A 20633-nucleotide genomic window follows, 5' to 3' on the forward strand; every position below is an offset into this window, starting at 1 on the left:
TCATAGACACAAAGAAAATTGCTTAGAATTATTCAAATCCAGGAGGCACTTTGGAGAAACTAAACAACCTAAAAACCTTAATCAGCCGCAATGAAGAACTTTTCATTTCTAAAGAGGCCAAAAAAGAAAATGCTCTTGCATCAGAGGGCAAATCATGCCGACCAGAGAAAATCAATATGCGTGTCACGACCTCTCAGTATGAAATATATTTAATAAGCGGCCAAAATTCACCTTTGCTCAGTCAAAACGTTTTAGTCCAAATCATAATCTACCCGACAAAGAAAACAATTCATTGGAGCAAGTAGCATTTTGGCATGAGGGAAAAGTCGTGTGTTGTCTGCCGATCCCCCTTTTTTACACAGGCGAGATAACAATGACTGTCGGCCGTTGCACGGAACTTGAAGAACTCTTTGCATCAACAAACATCTGACAAATAAGGCTGTTGGTAGGACACATGCAAACACCCTTTCCCCTGAGCAGCAACTCTAAAGCTTCCCTCTGCTCCGATTTAAAAAAAAAAAAAATCCCAATTCTTGCTCGAGCAAATCCAGGCAATCAACATTCGTCATTTTACAGCGAAAGCTTTGGAATCTATTCATCACGGTACGGAATATCGCGAATGACTTGTTGAAAACATTACTTGACTGCTTGTTGACAGCTTGCATCGAAATGTAACCAAAGGGAATTGCCCGTGGCTGGAAGAAGCGGGTAATTCGAACGAATATAATTTATGCAAAACGGACAGTCCGTATTTTTAGCGTCTCTCCCCAGTCTCGCTCTCTGTTTTCAGCCTCGTTCCATACCTTTTGTTTGACTGCTTGCGTGTACTTGAATATGCAAAAACACGGACTGTTTTGCAGTCTACTGCCTATTACTTGCAGAATCATTTCTTTGAAATCTTCAGTTCTATTTAACCCATTGTATCTTGTTTTCTTGTGTGTTCTTTAGCCCTATTCAGAACGGGGAGCGGCTTTTGAGCTCTCCCCTCCCCTTCGCTAAAAAGTTGAATAACTTCAAAGCTGTGCAAACTAGGACCACCAAACTTAGCTAATCTTCCTGGAATTGATCTGGAAACATTTGAAAGTCGTCGTGACGTGTACATCAACATTGATGTTACCATGGCAACCGAGTTTTGACAGCCATATTTTTCAAAATTTGCATTTTTTCTATTTTTACCGATTGAATTACATTATACTTAATTTAGCATTATTTTATCAAAGTTATTGTAGCTTTTGATGAAATCCAGGCTTTTTAGTGACTAGTTTGAGAAAAATACATGAGTTTAATATGACCAAATGGCAGATGGTAAGTTAAATTTTCCAAAGTCTTGTTCATTTCTCTCGGAATTTCATATTTTGCTGATTTTTTTTTGCTTCCTAAGCATCCTTTTTATACTCAGATTAAGTTTTCTGTTAAAAATACTTCGATTTATACGAGTTTTAAGTAAAGTGGAATACATTTTTACCTGGAGTTATGAAAACCGGGTTAGCAAATTTTTCTCAACTTCGCCTATCTAATAGCTTGTTTACTGTGTTGTTTGCTTATGTCGTTTTTTTTTTTTTGGCTTGTTTTGTGGTTAGGGATTTGTGTAGAAGTGGATGTAGACAGAATTACTATCTTACCCCCCTCCCTATTTTTTTCCCTCCCTTTCTTTCTACCCTTTCCCTACCTTTCTTTAACACAAGTGACAGTTATCAGTTTGAAATCAGCGGGCGCCTAAAGCTGGTTTCGGTGCCGATTAGCAGTTTAGTTTTATATATTGGTCACCTTGAGAAAAGTTTCCCGGAGAGCATCATGTAAAGCTCTGAGATGCGACAAAGTTATTACGATTCGCAGAGTCTGCATCGTCCAATATCGTATTATATTCTCGTTTCATTTGGCTAAACGGATCAATCACCCTGATCCGGGCTGAAACAGAAAGGTACGATATTGTTCGCTTTTTCTAAGGTGACCACTAAGTCTTTGGCCTCGGGAACAGGCTCTTAGGAGTCAAATGAATTAAGTGACAGCAAAATTGCAGGTGAACTTTGACCAGGGCCAAGACTTTCTTTCTGGTGTGAAAACAAGGCTAAGGTGATCTGCCGACCGTGTGACTCTACATCCGGGAACTTGAAAAAGAAGAGTGTAAGAGAAAAGTCCAGAGGCGTTTATCTGGCAATAGGCTGAGTTTTTCCGAGCTATTCGATGATATTTCGCTTATGTTAAACGTGAGAAGATTATGCGTGGTTGTGGATATTCTTATCAGTGCCACGAAAGTTTGTGATTGCGTGATTTCCGCATAGTGTTGACAGGTATGTGATCGCGTGGTTGAACTGCAGTTTCGCCAAAATATTCTGTGGCAACCATTAATATTGTTTCGTCGATTGTACCTTGGAAAAGCAACTCCCGACTCAGGAAAATTGGATCTAGGTCTAGTTTCAGCGGGCTCTAATGGCATTGCACCATAGGCCGGTTTTTGCAGATAAGAAGGTGATAATTTGTGTACTATGTTTCATTCAATTTGTTGTCTTTTCCATGCGGAATCCTGTTGTTTATCGGACCGCGAAAAAATTAGTGATTTGCTAACTATTTAAGTTGTTATGTAAGCCTTAACCGGGCAATCTTTCGCTGCAGCTCACTCAACTTAAAAATTTCTAGACTGAAATGACACCGCTTTGAAACTTCGCGAAGTCAGTTTACTGAATAAATGTTCTAAAATTTGCGTCATTTTAAGTTTGGACTAGCTGAAATCCTTGTAGGGACCATTAACTTACTGTCCGGCGTTAGATAAAGGCTTTTAATCGGCCTTTGGCGGATCCAAGATGGCGGATGCTTCCAGTTCCTTTTTAAGTCATAAATGACGTCATCATGACATCACTGCTATTGTTAAAGATCATTTATGTGTCACCTAACTTCCCTGATTTTATCAGAGACCTTACTATTTAACTATTTTTGGCTTTAACCCTCGGACGTACAAAGGGGAGGAGGGATGGGGGTTGCAACCCCCCCATAAGGTTTTTCTGATGTTTTCCTAGACGATAAAACGTCAGCACCTAAAGTTTTCTGTAGCTGTTCATTTATCCCTCGCGCGCATTTTGAGACAAGTTTAGTGGTGGTCAGTTACTATGGTTACGGGATATGACGCCATAAGTAGCAGGTGGTCAAGCCATTTTTGAGCGAAAATGCATTTTTGTCAACTTTTTTTCAGGAATAAAAGTAAACTTGTGGATAAAATGATGTAAAGTAATTATTTATGTGTTATTTTACATTTTAAGTGCAAAAATATTAAAATTATCACTGTTTTTACCTGATTTCTAATTCTTGATAAAATCCAAGATGGCGGCCAAGCTAGCGACCATGTTTGGTGACGTCACAGCCCTCCAGCAGCGCCACCACACATAAAATATACCTCATCTTGTAGAGAAGATCAAAGGTTCTACTGAAGGCAAAATCGTTTCGAAATATTGCAACATATCATAAGCTCGAGGGGGGTCTATCGAGGGGGGTCCATCAACCCCCCCCCCCCCCGTACCACGGTGGGGGTGTGACTTTGCGTGTACGTCCGAGGGTTAAGTCTACCTTGAGGCAATTTGGATTCTGTCAATAAATTTAACAATATGACGTGATAATGATGTCAGATTACGTCATTGTGTCAATCAAGTTATGCCCAGAAATTGAAAATGATGAGTACATCATTGTGTGTAATTTTGGTGGCCTTAGGATGAGCAGTTGTTAAGTTATAGAGGGAGGGGAGCTCCGAGGACTCCCGATTCGCAGGAAGTAAATAAAAAAGCCCGGTCTGAATAGAGTTAATATTCCGTTGTTATGAGTACATGTGCACGTTTATCTAAGCATGCAGTGCCCGGAAAGCCGTTGTTGTTTACATTCAAGATCAAGGTTGTTTCAACAGTTTTGCAGACAATATAGGTATGGCTCATAAATTTGGTCTTCTGTGTAAACCGCCTTAAAGTTGTCCTGTGTTTAATAGGCCACTTTCGAATCATGTTTATGTTGCTTGTTGACTGTGAGTAGAGATTTCGCAAACTCATTAATTATCCGCGCGGTCAAAAGCCAATAAATGACGACCATTTGGATCAGGTGGATGAACCCTAATACCTAATAAAACAACAGATAAAACACAACCAGGTTTTCATCTGAGATCAAGCTTTAAAACTCACCATATTCACATATGATTGTTTGTTAAAAACTAAAACACTACTACAAAAGTGTACTCTAAAATTGTCTGATGAAATCACTAACTAAAGGTTTAATAAAGATTTCTAAAGGAAAAGATAGTTTATTTTCTTTCCTACTATAATGCAACTATTAACCAAATTCATTTGTACAAAACAAAGGTCACAAGTTGTTGGTACAGTAATAACTGCCTAGTAAACCACTAAAGGATCCAGGGTGCAAAGAAAGTCAGTTTTACAGCCTGCCATTCGGGAAAGCTGTAGCTAGCATGTACTGTAGCCCACAAGTCATTTCAACTAGCCCCCAAACCCTTATTGATTAGCAGGATTGATTACAATCCTTCTGTAATTTGAATTTTTCAAAAAAAAGCACTTGCCTGACGGGCAAGTTAAGAACAAAAATCACTAGCCCGATGGCAAAATCCACTAGCCCTGGCCTATCAGACACTAATTTCTTTGCACGCTGAGTGTCATTTAATGAAACAACAGCTACAGATCTGGAAACAGATAGGCCAAATTAACAAAAACTAGAATAGACTTCACTGGTATAACTAAAATAATAATAACTTTATTTCTATAGCGCTCTTATCCTATGTTCAAATAAGAATGCCGGAGAGACATAATCATTATTTGTTTGTTCTTCATGAAGCTTGGTTTAATATTGCTTAGAGGTAATTTCTTCTCTAAGGCAAAGTTTCATAATAACAAGTACTGTACATGTAATTGGCAAAACTAAGCGAAATATAATAACATGCCTTCTAGCTGCCTTATCCAAAAATCATTAAGTAACTTGCACTGTTGCTGGGACAGGCAAATTTTCTCCACCATTAATTCAGGAATGAGCGTTAGGGTACAAAATATATAATCTACACTGTATTGACAGCATCTGAGTTCTTGTCCATCACAGTCTGTTTTTGTTGTTAATTTCCATGATACTGTTCTACTTTCACAAGAAGTCTGTATGACTGTTTGACATATATTACTTTTAATCAATCAGTGAAACTCTGTTAATACAGACACTGAGAGGACCATAAAAAAAAAAAAAATTAAAAAGTACTGCTAGAGAAATAAAACAGGACACTAGCATCATTAAACGTAACAATCTGTGAACATTGACATGCTGTTTCAATTAAGTAATAGTATTATTGTTTTCAATTTGATAAAAAGCACATGTACACTGTAGGTCTTATTACAGCAAACAGTTGATAAGAAAGAAACCGTATTAGTAAGATTGTCCAAGAATAGTGACCGAATCTGTTGACTGAAAAAAGGTTTTTGTATTCCTTAAGTTATTATTACTAGCATTGTCCTAATAACTAATATATAGATTTAGCCAGGGCTAAAAGCGAAGCTCCCGTTAATAATAAATTCATAATTGAAATCCAACAATAAACTTGTAATCCACAGATCAGGGCACATTCATTTGACTTTTGAGGCAAAGGCTAAGTGATTTTAGAGCAAAATAATTTGACAGTCCAAGAGTGAAACAAATTTTACATCGAGTTATTAAATAGTCTTATTTGTACACCCAAAAATAGCAATCATGTTCGATCACAGTAGATTAGGCCTGGAAAACAAATAGACCTATTCGTGTATTGTATTTGCATTAGCTGTTTCATCATAATGTGGCATTCACCAGTCTCTCCAACATTGCTCCGTTAGAGAGACTATGGATAATTGGGCAACCCCGAAATATGATTTTAAGAAACACACGCGCCACGATAGTCCTTGGTGGCAGCCAATTTACACGTTGCATTCCTCTGTCTAAAAGAGAGGCCAAAATAAAAAATCAGGCCGGATTTTTTGTGTTCGACAAGTTTAGTTCACTAGTAAATCTTGGCGACGAATCTGGCGGCGTGTAAACCAGCCTTTTAACCCATTCGCCCCTGAACCGCCCGTGCGGATCCAGGTCCTTTCTACCTTTGTGACGTCATCAGTTTTAACGGTCAAGGACAACTTTCTTCGCTAACTTGTGCAGAGTGAAGAGATCTTTCAAACCATACCAGAATGAGCACAATTCAGTCAAGGACACCGGAGAAAGAAGCAAAAAACCACGTGACATTGACCTGAAAATCTCCATGAAAATCTTGTTCCATTGCTCACCTACCTTTCCTTTCACCTAATCCTAAGATCCTAAAAGCTTTCCTAAAAACTCTTCCCACCAAAATGAAGCCTAATAAATGCCCAGCAAGAGAAAAAAAAATGAGGCGAGAAAAGCGAAAAAAGAGGGGAGGAGAGAAAGCGAAAAGTAAAAGTCAAGACTGCTGTGTCACTTTTAAACCCATGCCGCATGCCCGCATGCCCGAACTTCGCAAGCTGATATTTTGCATCTGGATCAGAAGGCCGCGAAGTGTACGACCTGTAAACCGGTTTGTGGTAAGTTTTAGCTCTTTATAGCACGACAGTGACCAGAAAACCACTCGACTAGCTTCAAAACGCGTTTTTCGGCAAAATCTCCAGGAGCGAATGGGTTAAACATACTTTTTCTCATCACGTCTCAGGTAAACAGTACTCTGAGGCCCTTTTTTATCATACAGACCTCGGACAGAATTTGTTCTTTTTTGCCCTGTTTAAACCTATAATTCTGTACCCTGCGAGCAGTGGTTTATCCACGACGATCAAAGCACGCGCTTCCTTTGCACAACAAATTATAGCATTGAATTATAAAACTTTTTCATGAAGAGAATTCTCATATAATGCCGGGACTTTTCAGTTAGAAAAATCTGGTCGTATGTGATATGCAGGGTAATAATTACGGGCTTGTAATGAAAACGAAAAAAAAAAAAATTGCCAAAATCACTTTTCGGTCAGCCGGACGGGTTCTCACTTTTGCCAGGCACCAAATTTGCAGTGCGACTAATAGAGTTACCATTTACGCTTCAACATGATAGAGAAATTGTTATGTTTAGGTTTTATTTCCCTTTATTTATTAAACTGTGTATGGTTTTGTTATGTGTAATCAGCGAGCGATCAGCGAATGATATTTACGCGCGGCGTTTTGAGTATTCCTGCATGCGATGTTTATGTTTGACTGGAAATAACCGGTGCAGCGATAAAAATTGCGAGAGGGACTACTAACAATCAATAAAATAAATATAATTCGGTGAAACATGTACAAAGACAATAATTTTCATTCACGAAGAGAAGTATTGATAGTAAAGTGTCTCTGAAAATAAAATCATGAGTCAGGTAAGCATAAGCTTATTTATGTTTTAAGCCGGCTCCCGGTGTTTGCTCTTTTTCAAGATGAACTCGAGGCAAGAAAATCGCTTGGAGCTTTCGGTTTACAGCCAAAATCATAACTAAATAATCGTCGGAACCTTTTCTTTGAATTTGCGGTCAAAAAATGTCTAAAGGCTTTTTAAACCTGATACTATTGTAGGCTAGATCATTGCTCGTGTATAAACTTGAGACGCATAAACCACACGCTCGACTTCAGGAAACCAAAAAAAAAACACATCAAAGACAATAATTGCTTAGGCTTACCAGTCGAGATGCTGCTTCTGAAGGTCATCAAGTGCTCCAGAATCGCGTGAGACTTTTCAACCCTCTTACGCCTCAAACAAGGACAAGTGAGTAAGCTCTTTTTTGAAAACGATGCCATCCGAAATCGGATTTCCAATGACTTTGACAAGCGGTGCATTTGTCAACAAAAAGCGCAATAAACAAACCAGCCATGAATTACAGAACAATCTTGATAGCAGCTGTATTTCATTTTGTACACCAAGTAGAAAAAGACAGTTTAAAACATCACAAGATGACACAAAACTCTGTCAGCTCCAGCTATCAGTAAGCAAGTTTCCAGACGCTGCATAAATTTTCCGCATGAACTCACCTGTCAAATTTTGACCAATCAGAACATAAGAATTGGACGTAGAGCGTGATCAACGCGTGACAGTGAGAAAAGTCAAAAGCGATTGCCTTCCCTGCATGTAAATGTAAAAGCCGGTTGAATTTTCGCGTCCGAGGTCAGTTCGAAATCAACATTTTAAAAGTGCTGCTCATGAACACGACTTCTTTCATATGCATTTTAAAAAAATTGAACTTGAGCCTGTGATCATTTGAAAAGTATCAACTTGTCAGTGGATACCTTCAAAAAAACACTTGAACTCAGTGGGTCGATACCTGAGCCCGCGATACGGTCAGGCGATACTGGTCAGCAGAAACACTATTTTGACAGCTGTCAATTAATCAAAACATGGATGTAGAATATCAGGTTGTAGGCTCCCAAACTAGCTAGAAAGTGTGAGATTAAACATTGGTATGCCTGTGGTGCGGACGGACGGAAGGTCGGGTGGTCGGTGTACGGTCACGTGATTGCCGAATTTTCTAGGATGGATAGATTTTCTAAGCTATGGGGCTTCGAATTGAGCCCGTGATCAAATAAAATATCAGCGCAAAACTTTAAACACTACGTGACCTCAATGGATAGGAAAATGAGCCCGCGATACACACAGGTGATGATGGTCAGCGTATACTCTAGTTTGACAGCTGTCAATTAACCTTCATTAGAATGGCGAATATTAACTTAACAGACTACGAATTAACAGACTACGAGTGTGAGTAAGACATATCCGTCCGCCATGTAGTGGAAAATGCCAGATCGTGTACCTGAGCGAACCTGAGCCCACGTTATTAGTTTTCTGATAGTGGTCTGCACATGTCCCATTTTGACAGCTGTCAATTGACCTTAATTTGGCTTGCCAATATAACTTTAAACGATTGTCAGCCAACTGACAGCCTTGCCCGGCGTAGTTTCATTTTTATGTTGAATTGGTAAGTGTGACATATTATATCAGCTTATATGTAGGGGCAAAAGGACTGGTCTTTCATCTGAGCCCGCGAGATGGTCATGTGATAACTGTCAGCGGATGTCTGATTTTGACAGCTGTCAATCTAATCGTACTCATACGGATGGCTTACATAACTAAGAGGCTAGTCAAGTTGTGCAAGATCTATTGTGACATTTGACATCGGCTTACATGAAGTGTGTGTACGGGTGAGCGGGCGGGCGTACGCTACGTCATAACCAAATTTTCTCGGATGGATAGTTTACCAAATTTTCTTACCCATGGTGCTCTGCTTCGCGCGCGCGAGAGCTCCGCTATTAGTCAATGGGTGTCTGTACAAAATTGTTTGAATTTAGAGAAAAAAGTGAGGATTCACTCTCATACAGATGTAGGTCCTAAGAAAACGTTTTTTTAGGAGTTGATAAATTACTGTTATTCAGTGCATAAGGAATATGAACCAGGCAAACAAAATTGATGCTAGATACAGTGTAGCACAGGCTATAGAGAAACTGGCAGGGATATCTGCGTAGCTTAAATAAACAACAGTTCTTTGGGATTGTCAGCGGATACCTTGTTTTGACAGCTGTCGATTGATCACAACATTGTTGTCTAATATGTGTACCGCTTCGCGCGCGCGGGAGCCCCGCTATCAATTCGGTGACGCCACATAACTCGGCTGCTTCGCGGGCTGTTTTCCGCATTCCCAAAATCAGTCATATAATTCGCCATTGCAAATTCGATTGCAGGGCGGATGCTTTTTTCTAAAAAAACTCAAACGACATGTTCTTTTCAAATTGGAACAAAGAACCCGACGAAGAAAAAAATTATCGTTGAACCGAGTTTTTTCACAAGTTGGACAATAGCAAATGAAAAGTGCACACGTGCGCACATGCAAGAAAACAAAAGTATATACATGGATAATAGAAAGACTGGATAGGAAAATGGCTGACGCGATCGTTTCCAACATAGTGGAAAAATGTGACGTCACATTATCGAGAGCCATTCAACCTCATTCGACGTTTTGCGCGTCTTATGTTTCGTCGCATATTTCACTATACATATTGGCCATGTTTTGAAGTAAAGGATGAAGAGGACTTGCTCTTGGAGAAGACAGTTAGAGGGTACAGAACCGGTAGAGGCAAAAGACAGAGTAAATGATTATGAAACTTGTGAGAGCGACGAATGACTCCAGCGCCCGATAATTTTATGCACCAAACGGAAAGCCTTACTACATAAAAAGTATGCGAAAACTTACATGTGTACAGCTACAAAACACCTATAAAAAAGGCACAGCCTAATTTTCTTCAAACCACAAGAAAACTGGAAATAATTTAACCTTTTTCATCAGGGTTTTCACGATTTCTTTTCTACTTTTATCGACAAGCTCAGCGAGTGTCAAATTTTATAAGTTAACAACCCTTGACAAAGTGATTTTATTAGTGGTAAAAGTACCCAGCTCAAACAAGCGTTTAATTTTCCCTTCAATTTTATTTACGGACAACCAGTGACAAGAAATCATATTTGAGAAATATAAAGAAGTGGGGACAAGCTCACAGCATAGAAAGGAAATTTGCTTGCGGACCACCGCGGAAACGCCGTTTCTAAACTTTTTCAAATCAATTTTCATTGTGAAGCAAGTTGTTTTGTCATTTTCAGGTATAAATGTACAGTGACCCAAGGTACTTTTCGGTCAGGTCTTTGAAAAAGCGAACTGCAACGCTTTTAAAAATGTTATGTACAACGGTTAATTGTTAACTACTAGAATACAACTGAGAAGCAAACTCTCCTGGTTAATAGTAGAACCTTCACTTCTTTTTCATTAGGAAACACCTTTCTTCCGTAAGGCTTAATAAAACCTAGAAATGTATTATATTTGAAATACTGACCTTTTTTCAGAATGAAACAAAGTTTAAGTTTTTGTGTAGTGTTAATGATATGGATAGGGAATACTGTAAATCACCTCTCATGACCACTGAAATAAAGATAAACTCTGTTCCCAACGAAAAATAGAAGCTGCTTATATGTATGCAAAAAAAAACAAAAAAAAAACCAGTAACATCAGGGGTTATAGGGTTTTTGTTTAGTCTGAGATAAGTGGATGAGCGATTGAAAAAATATGACTGTCTGGTCACACTATCATGTTGTAGAAAACAAAATGCATACCCCAAACAAGTACAGGTAGATGTTTTATTAATTTGATTTAGAATATACCTTGGTAAGGTTTATCATGTACAGGTACATTGTTGCTTTGGATCTCTAAAAAACCGAATACAATAATAGTGGTAATCAAGTCCATCTTTGGTTTGAAAAACAATGTGATTCAGATATAGACCGTTTCAGGGACGAACACTAACCAACTTAAACACATGACTCTGTAGCTAATACAAGCATTGACCCTCAAACACAGTCAATTTGTCCCACTCACAAATAAGTAATAAATACACTTCAGAAGTGATCAATAAAGTTTCTTATCATAAATGATTTAGACACCACCCTCTGGCTCTCATGCATGACAAAAGCAGCTTTGTTTCTGTTTAATACAGAAAGATTGATTGATTTGTGCCCTCTCAGAAGAGTACTTGACCACAGTTTTACTGTCTTCATTGACTATGTGTGTTTGGCAAATCCTACAAGAAAGAAAAACAAAAAAAATGTAAAACACTGTTTAAAAAATAACAACAACACTTAGAAGCCTAAACGGAGGACAAAAATGTCAATAGGTGTTTTCCCATTGATGCAACAATTATTTATAGTTTATGTAAGGGAAAAGTACAAAATTTATTCGAGTCTCTTCAGTGCCTTCGAATACAAGCTGCGAGGAGCGACGTGAGGCGATTGTATTCACTGGATATGTGATATAGTAGTTTTATTTCAACATTAAAAGATTAGCGAAATTAAGATACTACTTTACGAACAATATAGCAGGGTTAAACTAGGATATTACTTGAGCGGAACAGTTCTCAACACAAACTTGTCGATCGATCGGAACTTTACACACCGTGTGCGTACCCTTGCTCGGCGCCAGCTCCGAACGTAGTCAGTTTCAGCCATTTTCAAATGTCATTTATGGCTGACAAATAACAGCATTCAGTCTGTAACTATGCCTATGCCACGATTCCATTCTTAAAACATCTGTCAATCGTAGTTAAGAACACAAACAAGAAGAAACCTTCATAACAAAGGCGACCCAAAACAGTGGCCAAGTGTACTAAATATGGCTCTGGTAAGGTCAATTTCTGGGACGCAATTTTCTCAAAGACAAGGACAAATAACACAAAACAACAACAAGAAGTGCTTACCTTGAAGGTTCAAGTGTGGCTTTGAAGGATCGCCATCGCCGTAAGACAACAAACGAAGGAAAAAACACTCACCAAAAATTAAAGTACAACTAAAAAATCCGAAAAAGAACAACATGCAGGCAAAGAAACCCTACATTTCGACTGGTTTGCGCCACATTTTCGCCAGCGTTTCGTCACAAATCTCCACTATGATGGAACCATCCAACGCCATCTTGGAGCACGAACCAACCAATCGGCGATAAGAAATCAGCGCGCGTGACATAAGTTTCCTATCCAGTCTTTCTATTATCCATGGTATATATCTATCTATATATCTCTCTATATGGAAACCTTTTTGAAAACGGGTGTATATATATATATAAAATAAATAACGTTTTTTCGGACTGTGTAGTGAAATAAATAATTTAAAAAACAACATATTGGTTTTCTTTCAGGCTACTCCCAAATACAATTATACGTGGTTGGAAGGAGAAGAACAACTTGGGAAGGCAACGGCAGAAGGTATCAACGACAAAACTTAAAACGTTTCTTAAATAGTAATTGATTATTTACAGCTTTAGGGTGGTTCACATTATAGTTTGCAGTATTTTTTACGCACTCTTACTCATATAGATCTACACTACAAGAAGCCCTTACTCGCCTCGTAATAACGGTATCAAACAACAAATTCAATTCACTGCTAAATTTTACCTGGAATGCGATAAACAATCACAAGCATAGAATATTCCAAGCATACTAAAAATACTGATCCAGAATATTTAATTGTTAATGAAGGTGTATCGCAGAGGTCAGGATTCGAATCCTGGCAAGCCTGAATTTTTTCACGCTTTTTTTTTGCAACTGGATATAGTTACGTATTTAGCTATGATGATCTTCTTTGCATTTATTTTTTCATCCAGTCGTTCAAATATATGAAAGTCACATATCCATCATTTCAAAACAATAAAGATAATGTAGCTCTCTTCCAAAGAGCTACACCGATACATCTTAAGAGGCTGTCTCAGTAAAAATCGCTCACTCAATTTCGCGTGAAAAATTATTTTGCCTGAAACTCTGGCAAGTGAAAAGCCTTATCGAGGCTATAACTAAAATAGGTTTACTTTGATTCCCAATAATTTTTCTGCCCGCGCTGAGTATTTTGTCCTGTCACGGCCACTTTGCACCTCTAGAAAATCGAAAATTGGAAATTTCTTGCAGCGCCGTAAAATGTTTGCTTTGCACCATCTGCCAATGTATTTTATACCTATTTATTGGTAAACACCACTAGTTTTTCCTGAAAGTAATTATAATTATTCATTAGATTCAGCTGAAAAGACAAAATTAAGCGGCAAAATATGACGTCAACTAATTGTCTTGGAGCGAAAGACGAAATATGACCCTGATTTAAAAGCTAAATTCTGACGTTTGGGACCTAGTTGAAAGGTCTAGACAAAATAGACGAAAAGATCGATAATCTATTACTAAGAATATACAAAAGCTAATGTACAATTTCAGTATTTTAAAAGTTATGACAGTTTGCGTCAAGGTATATGCGAGCTTATCAATATTTTCAGCTCCAGCTTAACGGATCTATCTCGTGCAGATTTTGTCAAAAGTACGGCTTACCTCACCACGCAGTTAACAACAGTTAGTTCTAGTTTGCCTATGTAATTTTTTTGTTTGATGTTTTTGGTTTCCCCCTCGCTTCATGCTTGGTTTTTATTTTGCATATTTATATATGCTCATCTCGCACCTGCGAAAAGAAGTGTCACATTCTGATTGGTTGTTTGTTTGTAAACTTGAGACTAACCCACGAACCCTGCTTGGGTATAACTATAGTTAGTCTGTATTGTTTTGGATCACCGAGGCGTAAATTTTCTAACTATAGTTAGAGCGAACAGAGAAGCGGTCACATTACCGAAATAGCTAACTATAGTTATCACCGTCTTAACTATAGTTAGTAGCCCAGATGTGACCGCAGCCAATAATAGATTATGAGGCCTCACTGGTGTCTGGGGAAAGAAAAGCCGGTGCGTCTTGGTTGAAGGTATGTTAGGAATGCTATTACAATGTACTAGCATTCCTTTGCGGTACTTACAGTCGAGACCCTGTGCGTCCTGCCATGCCTTGTAAAGCCCGCTGAATAGAGGGTTTATTCGAGGTTGTAGCTCTTAAATCTCAATTTTCTGACCCAAAATTAAACCTGATTAGTTCATTTTCTGATTCTCGACAAACTCTCAGCTCGGACAGTTGTTTCACCGAGCTATTAAGCTCGAAATGTGACACAGTTTCACCCCTTTTGAGCTTTGGCCTGTAGGCATGGGATTCAAATATGGCCACATACCAGCAGAGTATGGCTCAACTTGTAAGTCGGTGCCAGTAATGAACTAGGTAAGCCGTACTTTTGACAAAATCTGCTTGAGATAGACCCGTTATGCTAGAGCGGAAAACATCGCATTAGCTCGCATATCCGTTGATACAAACGGTTATAACTTTTAAAATACTGAAATTGTACATGAGTTTTTGTATATTATTAATAACAGATGATCTATCTTTTCGTCTATTCTGTCTAGAGCTTCAAATAGGTCCCAAACGTCAGAATTAAGCTTTAAAATCAAAGTCATTTTTGGCCTTTCGCTCCAAGGGCATTAGTTGAGGTCAGATTTTGCCGCTTGATTTTTTTTTCAGATAAATTTAGCGAATAACTATTACTTTTAGGAAAACCTAGTGGTGCTTAACAATAAACAGGTATAAAATACATTGGCAGATGTTGGAAATTAAACATTTTACAGCGCTGCAAAAAATGCCTCATTTTCAAGACTTGCAAACTGGTCATGGAGGTACAAAATACTCAGTCCCCCGCCCCCCCCCAGCACGACCAGAAATATTATTGTGAGTCAAAGGAAACCTATCTTAGTTATAGTCTCGACGATAAAGCCTTTCACTTGCCAGAGTTTCGGGCAAAATTATTTTTCAAGGGAAATTGAGTGGGCGGTTTTTACTGAGACAGCCTTCTTAACCTTTGCGACAATGTACCTGCTGAGTACACCCTGAACCCGCTTGAACCTAAAAATCTGTTAAAAATTCTTATGATTCTTAACATTGTGATTGCAATTAATTGATAAAAACTGAGGTCTTGCAGGTACTTGTTTTTGAGCCATTCGAAGTTAAAGCTAAGAGTAGTAGTAACTTTAGCAGAATCATGAAAATGTAATGCGTAAGTTGAACAAATTAAAATGTAAACAACCACTAGGCATATTTTTTTTAGCATCGTAGAATAAATTCATAAATTAAAGTAAAAGTTGTTAAACAGTTCTGCAAGTGAAACAATGCAAGCAATAAGCTGAAAAGAAACTGTTATAAATCCTCAGTGTACATGGTTACTTATTCGTTGGATTAATTTCAATGCTATTTATGATAAAACTTTATTGGAAGTTACAATATGCAACAACATATAACTTCTTATCCGTGTGGGCTAGTGGCCTTGCTAACCTATTGCCACGAATTATTAAAGAGTTTTCATCTTTTTTTTTTTTCAAATACCTTTCTGTCCGTCGGCGAGTTTCTGGGAGCATGGGATGACTCAAAATATAACACTTAGAGGTGAAATTGCGCGACCCAGTGCCTTCACATCAATTTTATCGAACGTCCTGGGAGACAACGCAGGGTCTTGGATGATCGAGGTCACTTGAAAGTGAATGTCCCTTGTCAATTGCAAAAAACGTTCTTATTGATTTAAGGGTTAATTACAAAAAAAAAAACTGTCAGGCAATAAGACGATGCCATATTTCCTCGAATATTGGACGGAGGAAGATTCTTCTCCTCTCTGAACAGAATCGTGTTGGCATTCGAGAGACAGCGTCAAAAGAAGGGAGACGAATATTAATATTATTTTTACTATTATTTTTATTAGTAGTAGTAGTAGTAGTGGTAGTGGTAGTGGTATTTTTTCATAAATTTCCACCAAAGGAGGTCGATCGGTTATTAAGGAAAGTTTTTAAGTAATGATCCAGGTAAGTATAGTAGTTTCAATTTTTTTAAAAACGTGTGTAAGAGATCGTGGGGATAGCTTAAGCCGATTTCTAGGAAAGAAGGATTTGATTAGTATGTGTTGAGGCGCTCTTGTTAGCGGTTCTACTTAAACAAATAAGCGAATAAATTTGAAACCACTCGATAGATTTTTTTTTATAAATTAAAGGTTCTCGAGATTAACTTCTTTCTTGCAATCTGCTAAGCCGTCCACATGATCTTTCACACACGTTTTTAAAAAAATTGAAACTACTATGAGGTAAAACTGCATTTCAAAAGCGCTTCAATTTCTACGGATAACGGTTGAACATCAAGGTTGTCCAGTTTTTACCGTGGTGTTTCTGACCATAAATACTTCATCCTAAAACATCTCGATATCGCTCTAATGACTTATAGATTTTGCTTAAACTTCACGAACATCGACGCGGATATTTGAGGAAAAGGCTCCCGAGAACGGTTTTGGAAGAAGAGTCCCCAGTGCCGAGAAATACGGCTGCAAGTAAAATAAGTAATGGCGTCATTTCGTTGCTGTGACAACTCCGATTTCATTGTAATCCTGATAATAACAAATTTTTATCTTTGTCTAATACAGCTGTGATGATAATTTTTATGTAGTTTATTGACGATGTAGTTTATGTTCAAAAGTGGAAGATATTGACCCTGAAAAACCCAGTCGAGCCACTTTAACAAACCAATTAAAAGTTATAGTGCAAGTACAGTCCTTGATGTATTTGTGAAGCTCGTTCCACAGTTTCAGCGCCGCAACGCTAAAACACCGTTCTGTTAATTTTGATAGCGATTTGCTTTCTTAATTGAAGGCAAGGCCATAAATAGCTATGAAATTATTTTCATTTTTATAAATGGTATCTTAAGATAAGTACGTCTTTTAACTGGAGGTATACTCTTGTGAAAGAGGAGGTGCGCTTCGAATGATGATGACGATTAATGCATTAGGGGGACGGCTTGTGTTCGGGACATTATTTCTTTATTACAATTATTTCTATTCTATGGTTTTAGTTCCACCAGACGACGATGTCGAGGTGCGAAATATAGAAGTCGGCGAATTTGCACCAGAAAAAGGAAATAGCACATTTTCAGTGAAATTTTCGTGGACTGGACCAGTGTTCAACTTTACTCTATATGGCTATCACTTTAATTACGAGCTGACAGGATACAAAAAGCATGCTATAACGATCAAAGGAGACGTGGTATGAAATTTTAGTTAAAGTTTGAGTAGTACAATGTCATGAAAGATATTTTTCATCGTTTCTAATGTCTATAAAGTGTTTTGTTATATTCCTAGACTTTCACTCAACTAAACAGGGCCTGCCATTGGTTGGTTTTTGGTCACGTGGCCTTGACTAAAATCAAATGTATCCCGATCGCGATACATTAAGCAATGTACTCCGCTCGGGCTACATTACAGCACGTAATCAAAGCATGGTGGAAAGTGGTGTGACAGAAGGCGGGAAAAACACTGCCAGTTTTCTTTTTCGTGAATGAACACAACAACTTGAACACAAACACGAAGCCTCAAGCTAAAAAGCAACGATTTTTAAGTCATCCCAGAAGAGAAACAGCAACTAGTGGAGAAAAAAGATGCAGATGATATAATGAAAGTACTTTGTAAATCATTCATTCAGTGGTTTTAAGAATTAAATTTGTGTTGTTATAAGTATCGAGTCGACTGTTTTGGTACGCTCCGGTTATTCTTTTGTTGCTGTTGAAGTGAAAGTCTAGAAATATAACAAAACACTTAATGTCAGGTCCCTCGGGAAACCAGTTAGTTTTGTTTCCCCTCGAGTCCTGATGATTCCCTGGACTTCGTATCGGGAAACATCAGGACTCTCGGGAAAACAAAACTAACTGTTTCCCTCGGGATCTGATATTAAGTGTATATTGTTTATCGTTTGTCTCACGATTGTCACTTAGATATTGATCGCGGCGTTTAAACCGCGCATTGCACGTCTTCATCAGGCGGTAGTGTCGATTTACTGAGTAGGACTATTTCTACCACCTTGGTTGTCAGTGATTCGTAAAGCACGAACCTCGCTGATGGTTGGCGGGTCTCGATCCTAATTATTATTGGCATTATAAGAGGAGGAAAATGTTCCCTCAGCGGTCCGCTGAAGTAGCGATCGACTGCTGTGTTGTCTGATCGTATAGGCATCCACGCTTCAGGAATCTCAATTCCTTTGTCCCTGTTAATATTGTTATGGTGAAGTCTTGTGCGAGTAACCTCTTAAACTCTACGATAATCCCAGTGAGGGTATCGGTCAATAAACTTGATTTCGTCCGAAAGTGGATAATAGCGACCTTAAGCAAACCTGGACGGCGACCAAGAAGACGTCAACCGAAAGTCACGACAGCCATTCTGAAAATAATTTATATATTCATCTTGAAGTCCACCTGAGGTCGCGGTGTCGAGTTCCAGCATTTTGGTGGTGTCTCGAGAACGTGAGTTTGTTTGGTTTTTTATCCTTTCAAACCACATACTTTCGAAGGAGAGTCTTTGCTGATGTCCATAGCATTGACTTTAGATCACAGAGACGATTTTCGTTTTGTTTTGCTTCCTTCCTGTGAGAAAAAGTTAACGACCTTTTCTGAAGCCCGAAGAGCAAAGTTCCCGCCATGCCCAAAAATGGGTAAGCTTATTAAAATGTAATCTTTTTAGCGGGGCTCAAGGCACACGGGAAGTATTCGCGAACGAAGATTTATAGCTAAGAAAATTTGGTGATCTATCCATCTGAGAAATCCGATTCCTCGTTTTTTTCTTTCTCTTCGAGAGATTGTGGGGGCAATGTTGTCTCACTGCAAGTTGGACTTAAACCAATGTCTTTAGGGCTCGCTTCAGAAGAATTGTTTGGCTCAAAACAATCTTTTGGAATATCAGACTCACCTAGATGTGGCTCGGCAGGGTCATCAAAGGGGGGAGGGTCAATTTGCCTCAAATTAGAACCAACAAACGGCTTCATACGATTTGCGCGGCAGGAAAAGCAACTTTTTTATAGGTAATCGTGCGCAGCTTAAAACTAACTGGTGACATTTTCTCCACAACTCTGTATGGACCCAACCAGTTATGCATCAACTTTTTGAATAACCCTTTTCTAGTTCTTGGGGTATAGACCCAAACACGTTGAACAACTTCGAAAACAGGTTCTTTTGCCCTTCGATTGTCATAATCCTTCATTTTTTGCTTTGTACGTTGTAAATTTCCTCTTGCTAAATTTTGCGTTGCGCCAACTCGTCCTTTTCGACAACACGTTTACGATGATCAAGGACCGAAGTGTCCGAATCGTTTAACCTCAGGAGTCAAATACTTAAAGTCAATGGGTAAACGAGGATATCGCCCATAGAGAACGTAAAAAAGGGGAGTGCCCAATTACTTCTAAACAGAGGTCCTATGCGCGAACAAAATGAGGGGTATGAATTTATCCCTATCTTTCTGGTTTTTGGAAACGTGCATCGACAAAGACTGACACAAGCTAGAACTAAATCTTTCTACAAGACTATCGGTTTGCGGGTGATAACGAGAAGTATTGACCTTTTGAATTTGAAATATTTTACAAACCTCTGCAACGACCTTACAAAAAAATTTAGCTACCCTGTGTCTTTTTTGTTCATGAGATAAAAATACGTACCGGCATTAGAAAGTTCAGATGAATACAATAGAACAATGCAGTATAAAAAGATTTAAAAGTATAAAAAGGTTTAAAATGTTAAAAAATGTTCATATCTCTATACATAGAATCATCATAAATGGTCGTATTTAAAAAGTAATCTATTTAAAAACGTATTCTTAAAACTTTCCGTGTTTATCTTGGGCCTATGGCCGCCTTTGTGTCTCAGGTCGTATTTTAAATCAATCTTCTCTTGTGTAAAGCAGACCTTGTGGGGGTGGTTATCACACTGTTTAACTTTTTTTCAAAATCATTTTATCCTGTTTGTGCAGTGGACATCTAATGTTTTACGGCGCGAATATAAGACGTAAGTTATGGCATCGGTCTAAAAATTGCTGAAAAATATTAAGATCCGTGCCGGAGGCACCATAAAGAGATAACCAGTAAGTTACGTTAGGGAGGATGATGTTATAGAAAAGGTAATCAGTTTGCCTGGCTGTAACGCTCTTTTCTACATAGTCTTAAAACGTGATGTAGACATTTGTTGGCCTTGCACAGTTTAGCTTTTGTATTGTCAGAGAACGTACAGTCATTCTGAAAGGTCAAACCTAATATTTCAAGAGTGGCATGTTGTGGTGTATTGCATACAACAGGATAGGACGTCGAGTTCCCTTTCTTTTTGCTGACAAGTTCTTTACACTTGTTAAGGTTACACCTCATAGAATTACAGTTCCACCAGGTCAA

The 20633-nt window shown here is 38.4% G+C and overlaps 1 protein-coding gene across 2 annotated transcripts in view; it reads left to right on the plus strand.

Moving 5' to 3' along the window:
* Nucleotides 1–11493: 11493 nt before the first annotated feature.
* Nucleotides 11494–20633, plus strand: part of LOC140928486 (uncharacterized) — a 35456-nt gene continuing 26316 nt past the window's right edge. The window contains exons 1-2 of one of the 2 annotated variants that reach the window (XM_073378239.1): nt 11494–12762; nt 17287–17477. The gene's annotated coding sequence lies outside the window, so the exon portion shown is untranslated. The remainder of the gene's footprint in view (nt 12763–17286; nt 17478–20633) is intronic. The other variant, XM_073378238.1, reaches the window with a different exon arrangement.

Source organism: Porites lutea, chromosome 2, assembly GCF_958299795.1.
Source record: "Porites lutea chromosome 2, jaPorLute2.1, whole genome shotgun sequence".
NCBI lineage: Eukaryota > Metazoa > Cnidaria > Anthozoa > Scleractinia > Poritidae > Porites > Porites lutea.